The sequence below is a fragment of the Sinocyclocheilus anshuiensis genome, unplaced genomic scaffold (assembly GCF_001515605.1).
Source record: "Sinocyclocheilus anshuiensis isolate Anshui unplaced genomic scaffold, SAMN03320099.WGS_v1.1 scaffold1355, whole genome shotgun sequence".
Lineage (NCBI taxonomy): Eukaryota > Metazoa > Chordata > Actinopteri > Cypriniformes > Cyprinidae > Sinocyclocheilus > Sinocyclocheilus anshuiensis.
In genome coordinates, this window is record NW_015540070.1 from 845,412 (window position 1) to 852,274 (window position 6,863).

At 34.9% G+C, this 6,863-nt stretch overlaps 1 non-coding gene across 1 annotated transcript; it reads left to right on the top strand.

Moving 5' to 3' along the window:
* Positions 1 to 268: 268 nt before the first annotated feature.
* trnaa-ugc (transfer RNA alanine (anticodon UGC)) lies at positions 269 to 340 on the top strand. Its single transcript has one exon. It is a non-coding gene; the product is annotated as a tRNA-Ala (tRNA).
* Positions 341 to 6,863: the final 6,523 nt, after the last annotated feature.

A 6,863-nucleotide genomic window follows, 5' to 3' on the forward strand; every position in this document is an offset into this window, starting at 1 on the left:
TTTCCCTTGGAGCTGTCCCAGAGCTGGCTGAAAACCCTAAGCAGGCCCCATGCAGAGTGAAATTTAACAAAGGAAAAATCAGTTCATGTTCAACTCATACTTTTCAAGAAGGAGGAAACAGTATGTTATCTGATGAACCTCAGGCATATTCTTACTCTACTGTTTTGATTTTCAAGTATCTAGGGATCTAGTATTTAGGGATAGTTGACCCTAGAGTTTAACCACCTACATGTTGTTTCAAACCTGTATGACTAACTATTTGGTAATTGGGGATGTAGCTCAGTGGTAGAGCGCATGCTTTGCATGTATGAGGTCCTGGGTTCAATCCCCAGCATCTCCAATCGCTATTGAATCTTTAGAGGCAGTCGTGGTCTAATGGTTAGAGAGTCTGACTTGTAACCCGAAGGTTGCGAGAGTCTCAGGTCTGGCAGGAATTGTCGGTGGGGGGAGTTGCCCTTGAGCAAGGCACCGAACCCCCAGCTGCTCCCCGGGCGCCACAGCAATATGGCTGCCCACTGCTTCACTTCACTTACTTTGAAAGACTTATTTTAAAAGATGTTGGTAAACACAAATCTTGATTTAAAAAAAATACTTTAGACATTTCTCAACATATCTTCTTTTATGTTCCACATAAGAAAAAAATGAAGGTAAAGGAATAACATAAAGGTTTGGAATAACGAGTAAATCATGACAAAAGTTTCATCTTTGGGTCAACTGTCCTTTTAAACAATATTTGTTGAGACTGAGTGCCCACAAATAATAAATGAATGAATTAATTTAAAAACAACTGAAATTATTAATAATACCATAAATTACATAAGCACAGCAATATGCAAGCAATCCCATATTTATATATTTAGAATTTGATTGCATTTTTTATATTCAATATTATTATTTTATTTTTTTCAGTGTAAGTTTTAATAATTTTATCTGCCTCATTATTTTTTAATTAATTTTAAGATTTCTATTTTGCGTACATTTTCTTTTTGAGTTTTAGTTTACATAAACTTCAAATTTACATTTTTCATCTAATATTTATATTTTATTTTATTTCAGCTTTATTTAAATAGACAAATAATTTATTATTATTATTAATAGTAGTAGTAGTAGTAGTAGTGTTGTTTTAAGGATGTAGGGTAATATATCTATCTTGTTATTTGTCTAATTTGACTAGCTTTTACTTAGTACAGATAAATTTACACCAAAACACTATAGACTCGAGTATGATAGGACGCATGAACTTTGATGTTTGATGTTGACTGATATTTCGACATTACAAAAGATATTGTTTATTCTTCTGCATTTAAAGTTAGTATTTATGTTGAACAGTTATATTACTGTAGTTAGTAGCAACTAGTTATACATATTTTACCACTTGGATTTATGATTGATTTAAGGTGCAGTTATGGTTACTGTTTTTCTGCGAAATTTCACACACAAAATCCAGTCATTCTAATAGAAATTTCACTAAAATTTAAGTAATGTGACGGACCTTTCGCCTGCTGTATGAGACCCCATATCAAAACAGACCAGCAGGCCATTTTTTGAACCACTGCTGTACATCACATTTAAAGAGCCTGTATACAAATACGCAGATTTACAATCGCAGGTTTTGGAAACAGCTCTTAATGTTTACTGAAACTCAGGACAATGCCTTCATTGCATAAACTGTGGTATTGCTGTATTGTTTTGCTTGACGTACTACGTACTCAAACATAACGAAGCGAACAGTGAACTGAAGTTTACATCTCATCTTCAATTCACCACAATGTTGACATTGAACTTACAGAAAATCGAATCCCTGTACACAGAATTCTCTGAAATGCTAACAAATCCTCAAGAAAAACATCAGGGTACTACAACTAAATTACATCCAATTAACGTTTTATGAGGAGTGGTTTGAATGCTTGCAGATCGTGAGCAAAGGTCATGCAAAGTCTGGATGAACCTGGGGCGAAAAAAAGCCTCTCCACGAATATGTAAGCAAACACTTTCAGAGAAAAGCCACAGAAATAAGTTACATGACTTACTGACAGGGGCAAAACATTTCAACACACGCACATTTCTCAATCTGAGGCATGAAATGTCACATGAAGTCGTCTCAGGACGCTGCGATGCATGAGATGAGACCTGAAACCTTTGGCTCAGTAATCAAAGGGATGATCTATCTAGCGACTAAATGCCAACTCAAGGGCGCCATGTGTAACTGATATTTGATTGAGGTGGACTGCTGAGGGATGCTTACCGAGTGTTATAATCAGCTAAAATGATCACACGTATCACAATGTCCAAATCTTTAAAATTGCAATATCTTAATAATCCAAAATAGCAACACAACTAACATAAGCGAGCCAACATTCCTGTTTACTTACTTTTATACAGATACAGTTTCAACATTATTCTGACCATACAAACAGATTGTATTGACACACATAATGCTATAAACTGACACCATCATCAGTCATGATATTAAGCAGAGATGTATCCCTACAGCTCATGATCAGGGACCAGCTGGACCATTTTAATGACTTGATCTGTTCACACAAACAGGTGATGGTAGATCTATCTATCTATCTATCTATCTATCTATCTATCTAATTTATGTAAATATATATATATATATAAATCAAATGTAAATTCATGTCCCAGTCACATATTCTTGGTTAAATGAACATTAGGCCTACTCACCCAATCAGAAAAAATATATATATTTGATATTTTTACATTAACAATAATCAATATTCTATTTATTAAAGCCAAGTATGAATCTAATCAAGTTAGTGTTTTTAGGCATTTTACATGTATTCCAAAATAATAACTCAAGGCAGTAACAATTTAAACAATATATTTTATTTGTGAACTTAAGTTCAGCTATTCTTTTTACAGTTTTTCTCAGTCGCTTTGGAGCATTTCTCAAATCATCCTTAATATTTGCAAAGAAGTATGTGCATTTCTCAAAACAATTCGTACAAACAGCACCACACAATGGATTACCTGCAAACTCACTAAAAACTCCCACAGATCATGTTTTCATGCCATTTTAAGCCTTATTTTGACACACTGTGGTTATATCTAAGTGTGTGAGTTGTTTACTTAGTTTTTTAAATTAGACTTGCACTTAACGCCATTATATTGTTCATTCAGACACATCTTGTGCACAAACACAAAAGGCGGGATTTCTCACAGCCGACATACCCAGTCATATCCAATTATATCGCGATGGAGGCATTGCCTCCTCTCATGTGACTTTCCCCCCACCAACTCACAGCATGCTTTAGGGTAGTTAAAACTCAAAGGGCTCAGGGGAGGCAAGAGAGATGAGGACTCCTGCTGTAACTTTTCCTGCTGGTGTCGCTGTTGGACAATGTTTCTTCAGAAAAATGAGTGATTTATACACCTTTTAAAGTCATATTTTGTAATATTGCCACTGTTTTTGTTTTTTGCACTGCAAAGTTATTCTCATCCAATATTTTGAGGAGGCACTGCCTCGCTTGCCCCTGATATACAGTATATGATTATTGTAATAATGGTCTGACTGACCGAATAAAAAGTAATGCTTTCCTTCAACTTAGGAAAAAAAAGTAATAAATGTAAATGAAAAAAAAACAAAACAAAAAAAAAACAAACAAATACAACTATTTTGGTTGGAAGGTTGGAAGGTTTACAAGGTCTCTGAGGTGTTCATAACATGCCGGTATTACCGTAACTATGCGATGACAAGCCAGAGACGTCAGAAAATTCCAATTTTGCAAGTTGTAAGCACAAAGTTTATGGGGCTGTGAGCATTGTTTATGTAATCCTGTAATTATGGTAATTCCACATGACATAAATGCACCATGAGTTCCTCATTTATGGGTGTCTCATCACATGACAACAAATTGGCTTCCTGCATGTGATACATTAAATAGAGAAAATGTTAATAAACATCAAATACAATTAACTTTTAAAGGCAAAATGAATTCACTGCATATTCTGCAATAAATATACACTGGTTGAAAGTTTGGAACAATATTTTTTATTACTCTGGTCAGTTAAAAATACAACTCCTACTCTCTTTTTCCCCCCGTTGAATTAAATTTTTTAAGAAATTTTAAATAACGTAAAAGATTCAAGGGAAAACAAGCATCATGTCATTGAACAATTTCCTTTCAGTACTTTCCTGTTTTATAAAAGACTATTTACGCACTAAGCATCTATCACTCATATCAGTCATGTTACTGTAAGATTACTCAGATATTGTGATTTTGAAGATTTGGACATTTGTGATACGTGTGATAATTTCAGCTTATTATTATGATTATTACGCATGGTTAGCAACCCTCAGCAGTCCACTTCAATCAAATATTCTGCAACAGTCAAAAGTTTGGAATAGTTTAAGATTTTGTTTTTGGAAAAAGTCTGTTATGCTTTGGGACAAGCATCATGTCATTGACCAATTTTCGTTTCAGCAATTTCCTGTTTTATAAAGGACTTCTTATGCACTAAACATCTAACTCTACATTCAGTTGAGAGTGTAGACATATGTTGCACAAGTTGCTTTAAACATTTGCAATCTTGAGATCCACTTGAGACTACAAGAGGATATTGGCTTCAGTCTTTAAGAGCACTTAGAAAGCCAAGGTCCCTTTTAAGAGGTCCCACACTGTATTCAGTCACTTATTAAACATGATTGAAAAATAATAACCCTGTATTTCATGCTTAAATACAGTTCAGGCCAATAAAAATAGTAGTTAATCAATACTTAATGTCAAAATTTGTATTAAAGGGGTCATATGATGCGATTTAAATTTTTCCTTTCTCTTTGGAGTGTTACAAGCTCTTGGTGCATAAAGAAGATCTGTAAAGTTGCAAAAACTAAAGTCTCAAATCCAAAGAGATATTCTTTATAAAAGTTAAGAGTCAGCCACGCCTACCTAAAACGGCTCGTTCTAACACGCCCCCACATACCTACATCACTATGTGGGAAGGTTTGCATAACGCCGCCCAAATGTTCACAAAGAAAGAAGGCGTAACTTTTATTCTCGCTAGTATTGTTGTTGCCGCCGCCGCCATGTCGTAAAGACGCTGTGTGATGACCCCTTTAAAAGGTCAGGTTTTTCTTGTATAATGACAGTCAGCTCAGAGCGAGGCATTGCACTCACACTACGTCATTGGGATTGATCTGTTTGTGTTGGTCCAGGCTGCTGTTTTGACTGTCCTTCCTGGTTGTGGAAGAACCAGCTCAAAACACTAAACAGACGTCATTGGCTGCTCGTCTCGGGACTTTCTGGAGTTCAGAAACAAGAGGAGTGAGAAAAATACAGATAATTTTGAGACATGGAACATATCTGCTTGGGTTTAAAGATGAACTCGACATATTTAGGCCACAGTTTAGATAAGATTAAGCAAATGAATGGGCCACACAAGATGTGTAACTGTATGTTTTTATTTTATGTAACACGGATTGTGTTTCAAATCGATGTAATATTTATTTAATACTCCAAGCAATATAAATAAAAGAGCATGTTATGTCTGTTAATGACTTAGTCCTATTCTTAAAGGGATAGTTCACCCAAAAATGAAAATTCTGTCATTATTTTCTCACTTTCATATCGTTTCAAACCTGTATGACTTTTTTCTTCAGTGGAATATAAAGAAGGATATTTTGAAAAACATTTTTGTCCTTACAGCGGAAGAAAATATGTTGATTTGGATTACATTGACTTTCACTGTATGGACAAAAACACTTCTAAGTGGTTCTTGCAGAGAATTCTTTTTTAGTAAAGCTATGCTTTCATTCTGTAGAATTACAGTAAAACGTACACATACACAGAAATATGCACTCATAAAGATGCCATGCAGGGCCCGTAAAGCTGCTGGGTCTGATTTCCACTCAACTCTAGTGCCTTTAGGAAGTTGTTAAACAGAGATACACAAAGAGGGCATGGTCCAAGTCAGCACTGATGTAATACAAGGTAGCGACTGATGTCATTTTAAAAGAAATCTGTATAAATTTCAAGTTTTGCTTAATAAGAAAGTATCTGAGTATAGAGAACTTCAGGGAAGGAAACTCCTAAGGAGTTTTAACCGTCAGAAACTGACCTAACCTCATGATTTGGTGGGCCAAAACTGTAAAAGTCACTAATTTGTTCATCAAATATCTGCTATAATGTCAAATCTGTTTACACACCTGCATTTTAAAGCATAGAATAAGGTGTGTCTCTGTGTACAAATGTTAACTTTAATTTTAACAGCAACACTACTAGGTTAGATCACATTTTGTCTCAGAGCATAAGAAAAGAGCAACTTGTGTCTCACATTAGTATGTGCATAGTATGTGTATAAAGTAAGGATTTAGTGTAAATATTTTTGTTGTTTAATGCCATTCAAAAGTTTGGGGTCTATTTTTATTATTTATACTGTACATTAAACTGATCAAAAGGAACAGTAAAGACTTACATTTACATTGTTACAAAACACAGCTGTGTTTGGACACAGGAACCATTAAACAAACATCTTCGTGAGGCCTACGTGACATACGTTCGACATGTGATTGACGTGTGTTTTCAAGTTCAAGCGAGGAAGTCACAACTACAAACTGAACTTTCTCCAGATTAATTCATTGTTAATAATAGCACATCTTGCCGGTGTGGGAGTTTTATTGCGGAAAACAAACAATAATGAAATTATGTAATTTTATAGTAAACACTACTGTATCAGATCAGGATGTGCCAAAGAAAACAAAAGATAGAGATCTTTGACCCCACTAGACCCAAGGTTAAGTGTAGTCATGACAAAATCCGGTACATCCTGCAGTCAAACACTTAATAAAACAGTTAATCTGAGGTCACGCACACACAAATCACTTTTATTACACTCAAACA